Genomic DNA, 15,535 nt, shown 5'->3' on the forward strand with positions numbered 1-15,535 from the left:
GAGCCACGAGTTCGGGGGCAACTGAGCCAGCAAGACACTGAGGCGGCCACCTGGCTCCACCCTCCTGCACGCCTGGGACTGGGCAACCTGGGGGGGGGGCACTGGGTGAATCTTTGCACCCCGGCACCGCATCTGCTTAAGACAGCCCTGCTCCCACCCCCACACTCCACGCTACATAACCTTTTGTTATTGATGACAAAGAGAAGTTATGGTTCTTTTTGTAAAGGATGCTGGACAAGATGGGCATTTGCCTTGATCTTGCAGGGCTCTTTTTATGCTCTTGCTGCAACTCTGTCCAGTTATGTGTAAGTATACATCTACTTAGAAATCTCATGGAGTTGATGCTAAGGTAAATGGGTATAAGATGGGTATAGGATTGCATGATTTTATTGCATATCTTTCCCCTAAATACCTGGCTTTCTCGCCTCTTCCTCTGTTTTCTCCCTTGGGTCAAATAATAGATGGTGATTGCTTCTACCTCCAGTATTCTGCCAAACACTATGCACATCAATAGTGCTAGGCAATAAAAAGATTTTATCTATCCATCTATCTCCATTCATCTTTTTCCATGCTAGCTTTTTAGTCCTGGGAATCATACGCAGGATTATTCTGTTTAATTCAATGAATATTATGTCACTTGTTTTCAAATTTGTTGTTTGCTGAGTTATTGAGATAGGTCAGGCTATGAGTCTAAATAAATTCACCCTTGTCATATTTATTAATGGGGAGTGGAGAAAGCTTTTTGTGGCGGGTACCTAGCAGGGTAATTGTTTTTACTCATTCCTCGTCCTTGTCAGTCAGACAATGCTATCTCCTCCAGAGTTTGCAAGATGCTACCCAAAAGTGCTGCCTTTGAAATCCTCCACATGAAAATAAAATCCATGCTCTTTTTAAAATGTCTGTTTAATTCCTATCAAAGGGCTGTCTTATGGTTTTAAAGCACCAGATGGTGTCCATCAAAAAAGAAAGGATGAGGAGCATATTCAGATTATTTCTCTATGTTGAAGGAGATGTAAAGTGAGAGATTCTGCAGAGCTTGGAATATCACACTTTGGGCCAGTCTAGCTACTGCCTTCCTTATGGTGCAGAAAAGAAAACATGTTTTTCGTGCTTCATTGATGTGGTTTGAGAAGCGTTTTTTTAAAAAACAAACAAACAAAAAACCTTCTCCCTGCAGTTTGATGATGCGGCTGCCATATGCTATGTTTTAAACTGTGCACAGATGGGGAACCTCAGGCTAAGGGGCCAAATATGGCTCTTCCGGCCTCTATCAGGCCCTCATGACTAGGCCATACCCCATTCTCCATTCCACAGGCCACACCCCTCACTGGTCCTTTGCTTGGCTGCAGTGTGCCATCATATTGTCTCTTGCTTGCCTGGATGAGGAAGTGAGTGTCTGGAAACCCCTGTCCTTGGCATAGCTTGAAAGCTGTAGAAAGGTAAACATCACATCCATTGCTCTGCCTATCTTCCCCCCCCCCCCTTGTCTGCCTCCCGCCTATAAGGAACTGTGGCCCTCATCAGAAAATGCATCCCCCGGCATAAAGGAATGTGGTGTTAGCTGCGCAACAGGTTCCCCACCCAGTCTTAGAAAGGAATAGTCTGGTAATTGTGATGTCATTTGAAGGAGCTCCTTGCCCTGTGTCAAATAGACTTGAATTTGACAAGAGTACAAACCAGCAGTTAAATGGCATCATTCCCCTGCCCCCAAAATATTTTCTGTTGAATTGAAAAGTGCCCCCCTTTTGGTGGTGGTTAGGAATTGCTTGCAGCAAGTTTGCCTGATCAGTTCTATTGCCCAGCTGTGCTCTCTGGGATGTATGAAATGTTAGAGGTGGGGTAGTCCCTCTGGTGTGGGACACGTCATACTTCTTCTAGGGTAGTTTGTCCACCTTTGGTCCCAGCCCTGCACTCAGCTCTCACCTGTAGCTCCTAGAAGCTGTTAGCATGTGACAGCAGCCACCCCCTGGGAATTGCTTCGGCTGGCTGGCTAAACCAGTTGAGGGTAGCCAGTGGGTCTCAAATTCACAGTGTATTAGGGGCTTCCCCTGCATGTGAAGACAGAAGAATCTGTATTCTGGCGGGTTGAGTGGATGGGACCAATAGTGGGTCCAACTGTCAGGAAGGCAGCTTCTGCATGTGCTGTAGAGGTAAGCGAGGGGCAGATGGGGCCTGTCAACCTGGGAAAGTAGCCCATCTAGGAGAAGGAAAGTTCTGATCCTAAGCCTTTGCTGCCTTGCAGTGTATCTCCAGGAGAAGAAAAGGCTAAGGAGTAAACACTACACAAATCCAGAGTGGAGTCCCTAAGACAGTTGGATGGCACCTTGTAGGCCTCCTTCTCTCAATCCTGCAGTGAGGCTAAGAGGAGGGGTCTTGTGGTCTGGGCAGCCCAGGATCTCAATATGTACTGCCCACCCCAGGGAGGTCACTTTGGTGCTGCTAATGCAGCTATTTGACCACCCCTGGAGGTACACTCCATTGTCTCTCAAGACAAATGGATGCCAACAATATAGTTCTCTATCTTAACTGACATCACTTTCCTTGAATGACATCATCATGTAACCAAGTCTATGTGTTGTGATATCATCAGCCTCTTCATTGCATGGTCCATGAATGTCTAGATTCACCCATGCAATAATCCAGGCAGTATTGTCCTCGCTCAAATGGCTTTTTGTTTGTTTGTTTTTACAAATACAGCTTAATCTGGAAGCTCCTTTGGATGCCTATTTTTAGCTGTGAGTGAGGTAGTAATGCTTTAAGTAAATAAAATTGCCCAGGCCTGGCTTAGGGAGTTCAGTGGTGAATTTTCCTCCTTTTTTTTTTGCCTGCCAGAGAGTTGGAGGCTAGTGAACCAGCTCTTGCCTTGCTTGTTTGGCTAATTAAAATTCTGAACTACACACCTGTAAAGAGCAGCAAGGAACCTGACAGAGAGATGCTACTGCTTGAGTTGCTAAGAAATGGGCTCAGCCTATAGCAGCTTCCAATGATAAAAAGTTTATACAGATTCATACTAGCAGTAAAAACAGGAACAATAAACTTGCAAGCCCTGGGGAATAAACTCATCCTCCTGGTGCCAAAAGTGACAACAAAGTGTCAAAGTGTGCCTGGGAAAAACACTCCTCCCTTGGGGTGCCACTACTGAAAAGGCTTTGTCTCTGAATTTCTCTTGGATATGGGCTTCTGATGCAGCTCCTTAGGAAAAGGACGATTTCATAGCCAGCAGATAGTTATCTCCCAACTTGTATAGGTAAAACCAACAACATGTTGCAACACATTCTAAAATGAATTGGAAATCCATGCAGGGTTGAAGTTTTGAGTGTCTCTGCCAAAAACGTTGTTGGTGCAGTATAAAGAAAGCAGTACCGTATTTTTCCATCTATAAGACGACCCCAATGTATATTTTTGGGGACTCAGATTTAAGAAAATGGGGGAAGATATATCCGTGTATAAGACGCCCCCTAATTTTTTACATTATTTTTTAGTCTTATACACAGGAAAATATGGTAATTCTGGTCTATGGTATGAATGCGTGTGGCTCACAGACCACTGTTCTTTTGCCTAACCCCTCCCCACCATGCATATTTATCTTCCTTTGTGATTCATTTATTACAGTACTTGCTGATGCCTGCAGCTTCCTTCTGTGCTTCCTTTCCTTCCCCTGCCCCAATTCCATTTGCTACATAATGCCACTATTTAAGGCCAGGAAGGCTGTTTAATGAGGAGGTAATCTGGTGCCTTCAACAGGAAGCAACAAATTACTCAGCCTTACCATTTACCCAGCCAGCAAACAGAGTGTCAAATAAAATAGCACTGCACTTTGCCCTAAATAACTTTTTTAAAAAACCACCTGCCTAGATATTTATCATTCTGCTACTCAGCTGACCCTGTGTTGTTTTGAGGAAAGAAATATCTCATTCCGAGCATAACTTATTACAAACAATGTCGGCATCACATTTAGAGTGTTGCTGCGAAGGGAAAAGTGGCAGCTGGAAATGGCAATGTGACTTTCCATATTTATTTCTCCCTGTGACTTCCAGAGCAATTTTGCTCCATGGGTATATAAGTCACCGGATGATACTTCCCCATGTGCACACACTTTCTGGCACCTCTGCAAGCTCAGCTGTGGTGAGGGAGATCATGCTGGGCTCTCTTTGCCCTTTAGTTCAACTCTAGTAAAGGCAAAAAAACGCAAATTTAATATCTGCAGCTGGATTTTAGCTGACAGTTTTCATTGTTGCAAAAAAAAGCAAATCCAGATTCCTACTTATTTTTCTGTCTCTGCACACTCGACGGGAGTAAAATATTTCTGTGTAGGTCAGCCACAGGCAGTACTTGGATGGAGCGAACTCGGGGAGATATGCAGAGAATGCATGTATAATACAGCACTTTCTCGAGCACTTTCTCTTTTTTATGTTGTTTAAAGTAATTAAATCAAGAGAGCTTTCATCGGCACTGCTGTAGGTGCCACTTTGTTTCGGTTGCTGAGATGTAAATGGGCTCCTTGAGTAGGTAGCCTGTGCGTCTATGTTTTGAATTGCAGTCAGGTAGGCAGCGTTTCGAGAATAATGACATCAGCACTCTGAAGTATGTGATCAATGTGACCTGCATTGCTGGAGAATCTAAGCCCCCTCGCTGAATGTGGAATGACGTGCTGATCCAGAGAGCAGCCCTGTTATGGAGGGAACCGGAACCACATTTTACAGACTGGGTATATCAATGCAGGGGACATGGGTGGCGCTGTGGTCTAAACCACTGAGCCTAGGGCTTGCCAATCAAAAGGTTGACGGTTCAAATCCCCACGACGGGGTGAGCTCCCATTGCTCTGTCCCAGCTCCTGCCATCCTAGCAGTTCGAAAGCACTCTAAAAAAGGTGCAAGTAGATTAATAGGTACCGCTCCAGCAGGAAGGTAAGTGGTGTTTCTGTGCACTGCTCTGGTGTCGGTGGTCCGTTGCACCAGAAGCAGCTTAGTCATGCTGGCCACATGACCTGGGAAAAAACTCTGCGAACAAACGCCAGCTCCCTTGGCCTGTAAAGTGAGATGAGCGCCGCAACCCCAGAGTCGTTCGCTGCTGGACTTAGCTGCCAGGGGTACCTTTTTATATCAATGCAGAGAGAGCAGTGCTTCTCCCCAGTTTGCTTTTGAGCTTCCTGATCTCATGGAACCCCAAATTCGTACTATTTATCTACAACATCACAATCCACATAGTGAATTAGCAAGACTGGCAGAGTTCTAGGAGTAACTGCAAAAGGGATGTCTGCCATCTAATCGATATACCTAACCACTGTTTGCCAGCTGCAGAGTGTGGTTGCTGGTTTTTGTGACAAGCAGTTGAAATTCCCAAAGGGCATCTCCTTATGTATTGTTCAGATCATGGGATGCAGAGCAGTACATCAGCATAATATTTTGTCATTATTTTGGCAGATAGTTGAAAGTGATGAAAAGTGGGTCTTAATTTAAGATACCCATGCATATGAAACAGATTAGTTGCACAGCTCTTCTTACATTGATATCTGAAAATAAATGTATATTAAGGCTCCCTATTAAATCACATATAAATTGGGATGGACAAATCTACCAGTTTTGTTTTCTTGTTTTTCCAGTCTTATATTCAGCCCTCCACATTTACATATCAGTATCTAATATATCTAATTCCTTTATTATCATATCTAATTCCTTTATTATTTTTTTAAAAGGCCCTAATGAAAATTCACCTGCACTTTAGTGTTAATTTCTCCCAGATTTTTCTTTGCGCTTTTGCTAATATACATATACAAAAGAAAGCGTCTCTCTAGAATGGCAGTGTTCCCAATTAAGTCTTACACACACACCCCCCGTCCCTATTAATCTGCATCACTCCTACGTTTTGTAATCTGAGCTTGTACGCTCTGTGCTTTCTGTCCTAACACGCTCTGAGCTCTCCGTGTCTTTGGGGAAGGGGGTTGAATGCTGTCCAGAGATTGCGAATCTGTTAAACCCTCTCTCTTCTAGTGTTTCTTCTGCTAGCTGTTTCCCATCCACTATTTCCCAGCTTCTGCCTTCTGAACTATGCCCCTCCGCAAACCACTGTTCTAACTCTATACTGTCCTCCTACTCCTGGGAAGATTCAGGATCAGGGGGCGGGCAGTGGCCCCCAACATTCCTCCTCAGTGCAGTCTCCCTCAGCACAGTCCATAACTAATTTATGCAGACTTGACCAAGAATGGAAACAGAATGACCCATATATCCCTAGCCTGGGCCTACGTTTATAGTTTTGATTTTTTTGACAGATATACACCTCAGAACTCCAGGTATAGGGTGGAATAATAATAACAATAATAATACACCCAAGTCACAGTATGCCTCAGCATTTTATCACTATTCTAATTAGCTGGATGTACTCATCATCATTTTATAAACTTTCATGTGAAGTACGGAACAATTCCAATTATTTTGTCCTGACAAAAATCGAGGTCTCTTGTGATTGCTCACTCTGTTATTAGTACTCATCAGGGCTAGAAGTCCTTTCCTTTCGTCACAGGACAGAAGGGATATAAAACTATGAGATATACCGCATGAAATGCTAGCCTTCACAGACTACATTTGGTTTGACCACCTTACTGCAGCTTTCTGATTTGTAGAAATAACAGCCTCTGTAATTTCAGGAGCAATACAAAACGCGCTAGCAGTAGATGTTTTTCTCCATCACTCCTAGAGCCATGAGCTGTGGATGGTTAACTCAATCACCAAGGAATGAGGTTATCATAAATAGTAGCGGTGAGATTTTATGACTCTAAAATATTTCTAAAATGACTTTCACCCATTACATTAAGGAGTAAATGGAATACAGAATGGTGTGGCGTAAAAGCTTTCTTGACACTCACACACCAAATGAGACAGATCCTTTTTCTCTGCTACTCAGTTGCAGATGCCCAATTCACACTTTCTAAAACAATACATGAACCGAAACACAGCCATCCTTCAAAATCTGCAATGCAGTTCTCCAGTCAAACCATCTGTGGGAAAAATACATATGCTGCAGTAGGAAATGCATAAAAATGCACATAAAAGTGGGTATAATTTACAAAAATAAATAAATGCAGTATACTTGGCAGAATTGCATCTAAATGTGTATATTAGGAAATCCACACTAATGAATAAATTAAAAACCCACAAAGTGTTGTGGTAATGTGCAGAACTAAACCAAAGATTAGAAAAAAGAGAGAAATTGACAGAAACTGAAATCTATGGATTTGCTAGCCCCTATTTGCAGAGGGCACACTCACCAAATCCAGCACCAAACATTCATGCAAGTTACATGATCACCAAGGGAAAATGTTAGAGGTTACAATATATTAATTTTAAATATACATCATAGCAAAACAAGAACAACAAGAAGAAGAAGCTCTTTTTAGAACATTTTGGTTCCAGCTTTTCCACCAGTTGCATGACCATCTTATGAAAATTTCTCCTACCTAGTCCATATTTCCAGGTCTTTCTGTTTAAGGAGTCATTTTGGACTTCAGTAGAGTGACTGAATACATGTTATAACAACCCCACATGTGATTGTGTACTAAGCAAGTGAGTTTAAGTCTGGTAAAGGACAGACTTCTTGGTGTACTGGAAATGGATTTGGGGAGGAATGAAGAATAGGAGAGAAAAGAGCATACACAGGCATCAAATCTCGGCACATATTTAAGCATGCTTATGCTACCTGAAGTCCATGGGTTTTGGTGTGCTTTATATTGGATTATGGCAAGAGTGTGTCCACAGCTGACACAGCTGGAGACAATAATACTTCCAAATAACAGTTGCTGGAAGGCACAAGATGGAAGAGTGCTCTTTTTAAAAAAAAAAAATATGATATTTTATTTTCCACATTCAATAAACAAAAAATACAGATCGACAAACACATCAAAAAGAAAAAGACAAAAGAAAAACAATACATACATTATACAAAGACAATAAGAAAAATAAAAAGAGGTAAAAATAAAGGAATTAAAAACAAATATTGTGTCATTGTATTCTTCAGCATTAACTTGAGTCTGCGACTTCCCCATACCTTCCCACTCTGTATTCTAGGTCTTATATTCCGGTAGTAAACTCTTTCCCTCTGGCGTATCTTTGGTTCAGATTAATGTTATTGTCTTAATAGTCTTTACATTTCCCTATGTCTTACAAAATATACTTTCTTTATCTTCAGAAGCATTATAAAATTATGAACGTTTGAGGTTATCAGATTGAATGTAAAAGAATGTTATCATAAAAATGACAATGATAAAGATGGAAGAGTGCTCTTGTGCTTGGCCCCTGTTTGCAGGTTTCTGACAGGTCACCTTTGGTCTGATCCAGCAGTCTCTTCTTATGCTCTTATGTGTCTGTATACGTCGCAAAAGCACACATCATTATATCTTTGGGTACGTAATCTTAAACATCAGGCATTGTCAGCACCGCAGTCAGGAATCAAAAATAGTAGCTGCTCCTATGCACATTTTGTCAGCAGTCTGAGGTAGAAAAGGGCATCCTCTATGGAACCTTCTGACCAACCCAACCCACTTCATTTCACTTAATAGCTAGCCCAGCGCAGGTGGAGTGGAGCTAGCGAGGAGGAGAAATGACTGAGCTGTCATTTCATTTGTCTATCATGAGAAATCCAGGAAAAATCAACAAATGTAAACACTTAGTTCAGGCCAAAATACTGTCCAAAATGGTACTACTTCCTGCAGTTGCATTGCTAATCAGCCCTATAGATGACATTCATTTTCTATTTCGTTTTGTCTTCTTGGCATTGACTAGGTTCCAAGGTGATGTACCCCCACCCCAAAAAAAACCTTGTACAATAGAAACCTTTCATTGCCATAGCTGTCAACTTTTCCCTTTTTTAAAGGGAAATTCCCTTATTCCGAATAATATTCCTCGCAAGAAAAGGCAAAAGTTGACAGCTATGTTCATTGCATATTAGCTTTTCTGTCCCTCCCAAGATATCTTAGCAGTGTCTTTCAGAGTGACGTTCCCAGGAATGTAACATTCCTATTTTCACATTGCAGCAGCAATTCAATGACTAGAAGCACGACACACTTACATACCTGGTGTATGCAGATCCTTTATTGTTGTGCCCAGTATCATGTCATCTCACTACAAAGGCTGAAAGTGAGAAGCTTGAGTGAGAGACTCTTTTCAGCAGAGGTTGAGCTGACAACAGATTTCACAACTTTTTTTCATTTCTGCCATGAAGGGTTTTCTCTAGACTGACTACCTGGAGATACCTACATAATGCATAAGTGCTGAACTTTCTAGAGCCAGTGTCTGCATGCATTGAGAAAACTTTTGTGCAAGCAATTGAGAAAAGGGAAAAACAGCTTTTGTCAGAGTCAGGCTGGAGGAAATTGTACACATATGCAGAAGGGTTTTTATTTATTTTTTTGGAAACTCAGTGAATATCCGAGGCACTCTGAATTTTCTATAGATAGCCATGGGGTAGAGTAGCAGACATATTCATGGAAATAAAGAAACAAAAGCTATACATCCTTATGTGGCGTATTTTATAGGAATGGCTGTTGAATCTGATTAACTTGGCATGAAAGGAAATGAGGACAGCTGTAGTAAATCCAGGGTTACTGTGCTAAAACATTTCAGATAGGAAAGGGTATGATCATATTTGCTTAATTGTTTTTTAACAATGCATGTACAATGAAATTAATAAATCAAATGGAAACCTACCTTCTTCAAAATATTTATTTTCTCTTTTTTACATTTCCCTTTAAAGTAGTTTATAAAATAGGTTTGTTGATACCTAACAGTCATATTCTTAGTAGAGCCACTGAACTCGATGGGTAAGTCCATTCATTTCAATGGATCCACTCTGAGTATGACTAATATTGTACTTCATCTGCTGTTTTAACTGTTGCAGGTAGGTGATGCTATTGGTGAGAGTGTAGCAGCGGAGGTTGGGAATAAATCTTGTAGAACTACAACTTGTAAATCTTAAAAACTGACTATTTGTAACAAAAACATGTTCAAATGAAATGCCTGGTGTAATACTACTACTACTACTAATAATAATAATAATAATAATAATAATTTTTATTTACACCCTGCCCTCCCTAGCCAAGATCAGGCTCAGGGCGGCTAACATCAGGTATAAAAACAATTAAAATACAACTTAAAAACAGGATTAAAATACAACTTAAAATGCAGCCTCATTTCAGTGGAAGCCCAGATCAAAAACTGGGGGGAGAAAACATCAAATCTTCACCAAGGCTAACTATCCAGACTGGTCCTACGTGGGCCAGAAAAAAGCCAGGGAAGTCCCCAAATAGGGGTTCCATCACAGAAGAAAAAGGAAATAGGGGGAGGGGATCAGGCTGATTCAAGCCAAAGGCCAGGCGGAACAACTTTGTCTTACAGGCCCTGCGGAAAGAAATCAGATCCCGCAGGGTCCTGGTCTCATGAGACAGAGCGTTCCACCAGGCTGGAGCCAGTGTTGAAAAGGCCCTGGCCCTGGTTGAGGCTAATCTGACTTCCTTAGGGCCCAGGACCTCTAGTGTTGTTATTTATGGACCTTAAGGTCCTCCGTGGGACATACCAGGAGGTATGAGGGTCCTAGGCCGCAAAGGGCTTTAAAGGTCAAAACCAGCACCTTAAACTGACCCTGTACTCCACCGGGAGCCAGTGCAGCTGGAAAAGCACTGGATGAATGTGGTCCCACGGCGAGGACCCTGTAAGGAGCCTCGCCGTGGCATTCTTTACCCGCTGGAGTTTCTGGGACAACTTCAAGGGCAGCCCCGCGTAGAGCGAATCACAGTAATCAAGCCTGGAGTTGACCATCACATGGATCACTGCGGCCAGATCAGGGTGGGAAAGGGATGCAGGAATACCTAAACTGGTGTCCTCAAGTCATTCCTGGATCTGAACTCCCATCATCCCTGGCCATTGGCCATGATAATAATAATAATAATAATAATTTATTATTTGTACCCCACCCATCTGGCTGGGTTTCCCCAGCCACTCTGGATTGCTGGAGCAGCTGGAATCTGGAGTTCAACAAGAACTGGGAGGCATCACATTGGCTATGCCTGTCCCAATGGCTTCAGAGAATATGAAGCTCCTTTATATTGACCATTAGTCCACTAAGCAACAACAACAAAAGTCTGCTCCAGTTTGCAGCAATTTTCTAGGATCTCATGCAAAGGTCTTTCCAGCTTTGCTACCCGATATCAACGTATTCATTGAAAATGCTGCAGACTGAACATGGGTCTTTTCACTTGCAAAGCACATCGTTCGTGACTGTGTTACACCCCTTCTGGGCTCTTCATGTGAGCAACATGCACATGCTTTCAAACATGACAAAATAGCTCATAAAATCATTTGTTTTAAAATGAATCAACTCTTAACTGTCCGCTTCTCATTTCCTGATATGCCAGAAAACTGGCAATCATGAGCAATCAATCAGTCTTTTTCGTCAAAGGTAATGGAGGGGGTGGGAAGAAGATTTGATTTCAATCTCATGAGCTTCCTAGTGGTACTCCTGGGTAGATACCAAAGTCCAGACTGCTGTCATGCTGCACTCATTTCTCCGTGTCACAGCTTAATAGTCATTTTGCTGTACGGTGGTAACTCAGGTTACAAACTTAATTCGTTCTGGAGGTCCGTTCTTAACCCGAAACCATTCTTAACCTGAGGTGCGCTTTCGCTAATGGGGCCTCCCACTGCCGCCGTGCCGCCACCACGCAATTTCTGTTCTCATCCTGGGGCAAAGTTCTCAACCCGAGGTACTACTTCCAGGTTAGCAGAGTTTGTAACCTGAAGTGTTTGTAACATGAAGCTTTTGTAACCCGAGGTACCACTGTAGTGTCCTTAAATAAATAAATAACAGCTCCTAAGTATACATGACATATCTCCTTTAGCATGCCAGCTTTTAGCTTTGGGTATTTATCTAGACAGTCATATAAAACTGCATTTCAGTCTTTCAACTGGGCACAGATGTTTGAAAACCGTTCAGAAGAACGGTAAATGTTGGGAAGAGGTCTACATTTCTTTTCTTATTCATTGCCACAAGTTCTCTTTATTATGACAGATTTCAAACATATCCGGGGGCCAGGTCACATGACCAAGAGTCAAGGCACATGACATATTGAAATTGTTGTGTTGATAAGTAAGGGTAGATTAATGGATCTGTCTATATCAGGTCCATGTAAGTTTTGCATGTGTTCATACATCTGTATTACCCAGTTTCCATGTTAGTCTGTGGGGTGTGGGTGTGGGGGGAAGAGAGACTGCTTTGTAAACCACTTTGAGGTTTGTTTGTTTTATAATCAAGCAGTTACAAATTTAATGAAATAAAATCAATTATATGTGTGTTTATTATCATACCATTTTGAACCAAAATATATTCAAAAATACGTATTTAAATACAAATAGGCATTTAAATATGTATTTTTTAAAAAAAACTTTGGACATATTTTGACACAGCAATCACAGTCAGAGGCACATTGCCTTTAGCAGTGGATATAGAACACAGTCATCATGTCCAGCATCCCTCAGTGACCAGCTATGGAAAACCCACAAGCAGAAGAAGAGGGCAACATCCCTCTCCCCCTGTTGTCCTCCAGGAACTGGTATGGAGTTTGCATTTAGCCACCATGACTAGTAGCCATTGATAGTCTTCTCCTCCAATAATTCATCTAAGCCTTCCATGTCGGTGGCCATCACTGCCACCTGTGCGAGCAAGTTTCAAAGTTTAACTATGTGCTGCATGAATAAGTACTTCCTTCTTTCTGTTCTGAATCTTCTAACATTCAGTTTCAAGAGTTCATGGATTTTTTTAAAAAAAAGTTTGATATTTTATTGTGTTTTTAATATTCTGTTGGGAGCCACCCAGAGCGGCTGGGGCAACCCAGTCAGATGGGCAACATTATTATTATTATTATTATTATTATTATTATTATTATTATTATTAATAATAATTTCACAAGTTCTAGGTGTTATGAGAGAAACTTTTCTCTGTCCACTTTCTCTATGCCATGCAGACTTTTATAGACTTCTGTCATGTTGCCTCTTACTTCCCTTTTCTCTAATCTAAAAAATCCCAAATTCTTCAACCTTTCCTCACAGGGGAGCTTCCTCTCCTCTTGGCCTAGATCTATGCCCTTTCTCTCTCATCACTGTATAAAGAAGATTCATTCAAAGCAAACTAAGCTGCCCTTGTGGCTCTTCTTTAGATGTTCTCTCGCCTCATACATCTGATTCCATCTGTCTTTTTAATTATTACACTGAGGGAAACCGTGAACAGGTTTTTAAATGTTCATGCTTTGTTGCATAAATTGTACATCCCGCATACTAGTAAATAACATCTTGCATTATTGTCTGATAAATAAAACATTTTTAAGCTATATGATTTTGGCCCCTAGAGAAGAGTAACAAGCTGCTTTAATATTTACTATCTTCTTTTCAGGCCTTCTTCAGAATTAGATTTGGAAAAATTTATGAACGTAAACACTGTGAAAACCACGCACCATGTCCATTGTGCTAACTTGGTAGCTATCTGTCTCTTTATCTCTCCATAGTCCATCAAGTTTATTTAGGGCGACGTGTAAGAAGGTCTTGTCTTTGTTGCATACAAAGTGCAGTTTTAATATTATGACAAGCAATAATTTCTCTTGGAAAGAAATTGAATCATCTTCATATTTGACATTAAGCAACATAGTATTTGTTACAAGCCAAGCAATGCATGAGATTCCAGGGGTCTTGGCCTTGTCTCTTTGTGGAAATGAAGGAGCAGCAGAGACTTAAAGTTTATTCACATATATACAACCTGAGTGTAGGTGGAGGGAGTGCAGAATTTACAGCATTGCCATCTCTAGAGGGTTTCTCCCTGCTTCTCTCATGGCTTCACAGCCAGCTTGAATCTAGAGCAGCCGGCCATGTTTTCCAGTCTTCGGGTTGCCAGCTCTTCAGCCAGCAGCCAATATGGTTGTGGCCTTTCTTCTCCGCCTTTCCAGCAAACCCTTGCTCCAAGCAACTCCTCCCATCCACCTGCTATCCCACCTGACAGGCATATTTTTCCTCTCAGCACATCCTGCCCCCTTCCTGTCACCTCAGCAACCCCTATTTTGCCCAGTCTCAAACACTTTCTTTGACATGTATTTGCCTGACTTTTGTTTCATAATGGCCTACATTCAACCAGCCCAGCCAGGCTGGTTTGCATGGGCTACACCCAGGAGAACTGCTGCAGACTGCAATTTCCCTTCAGTATATCAAATATTAACTAGATTCTGACATTCATTAATTTATCGGGTTATGGGGGGGCCTCCCCCCCAAATTGTCTGAGTCAGACCATTGGTCCATCTTGCTCAGTATTGTCTACAGCAGTAGTGGATCTGGCTGGATCCTGGCCCCCCTCAAACTCAGGGGCTGTTTCGTTTGCGAGCGCGATGGGTTATCTTCGATTTCCTTAGTGTTTTGATATTTTTGCTTTTCTTTTTCTTTGCTTCTGGTTTTTGTCTTTGTGGCTTTTTGCTGGTTCGGGTAGGTTGTTCATTTGGTCAGTGTCATTTGGCTCTGTGCCTCTTTCTTGAGGTGTAAAATTTTCCACTAGAGTCAGAAGTAGCCCATTTGTTATCGTTAGAAATGTTTTCATGCTGGAGAGGTTCGTGCATATCAAGTGGAACTGGTCCTGAAGATAACTGTCTCCTCTGTTTGAGTACATTTGGAACTAACCAGTTGACTTTGAAAGTTTTTTTTTTCCAAGCTAAGAAGGTGGCCTCTGGGTCGTTATATCAGTTATATTTGCCTTATAGGATTTCTCAGCTAAGGCCAGTTCTTGAGCCAGGCTTGTTGGGTAGTTAATATTTTCGGAATCTTGTCGGAGCACTTTAAGATGAGTAGACCAATCCAGAACAGTGGAAGGAGGAGGAATGGCCTCATCTAGAATTAACTCATTCAGCTCCCTCTTACTCTCCTCCTTTTGGGGGCTGTTTTGACAGGTGAGCAGGGCACCAGGAGACCCATTTCTCCTTTGTAGTAACCTGCACCACAAAGGAAAAACCAAGCCAAGCCAAGCATGACTTGATATGAGGCTTGACACTTTCCATAGAGAGTGGCTGCACTATTGAGCTCCTTGACAGTGTGGTGTGGTGGTTAGAGTGTCAGTCTAGGACCTTGGGCTAGTCACAGCCTTTGAAACTAACTTACTTCACAGGGGTGTTGTGGGGATTAAATGAGGACTGAGGTGATCCATGTACACCACTTTGAGCCTCTTGGAGATAAAGGAGGGATATAAATGCAGTCAATCAACTCAGTAGCACAGCTAATCCTGGCAATCTTGAGGTCTGTTCCTATCATCCAACAGTCACTGACTTCAAACTCTGCTTTCTGCCAGGATCAGCTGAGCTACGGAAGTACCTGTAGCACAGCCAATCCCAGGTGACTTGCTCTAACCATCTGTCTGCTGATTGGCAGTGGCAGCAAACCTCCCTTGCTGATGCCCAATCAAGAGCACACTTTAAGGATGCCAGCTGTGCACTGGCAGCCATGTCTCTACTTGGCCCTCACCTGAT

The 15,535-nt window shown here is 42.1% G+C and overlaps 1 protein-coding gene across 5 annotated transcripts in view; it reads left to right on the forward strand.

The window, feature by feature from the left end:
- LRFN2 (leucine rich repeat and fibronectin type III domain containing 2) overlaps nt 1–15,535 on the forward strand; it is a 250,447-nt gene that overhangs the window by 130,796 nt on the left and 104,116 nt on the right. For 2 of the 5 annotated variants that reach the window (XM_083434462.1, XM_083434461.1), the window contains exon 2: nt 13,432–13,513. The exons of the other annotated variants lie outside the window; for them this stretch is intronic. The gene's annotated coding sequence lies outside the window, so the exon portion shown is untranslated. The remainder of the gene's footprint in view (nt 1–13,431; nt 13,514–15,535) is intronic. 5 annotated transcript variants of the gene reach the window in all.

This window comes from Podarcis tiliguerta (assembly GCF_965153285.1).
Source record: "Podarcis tiliguerta genome assembly, chromosome: 3".
Lineage (NCBI taxonomy): Eukaryota > Metazoa > Chordata > Lepidosauria > Squamata > Lacertidae > Podarcis > Podarcis tiliguerta.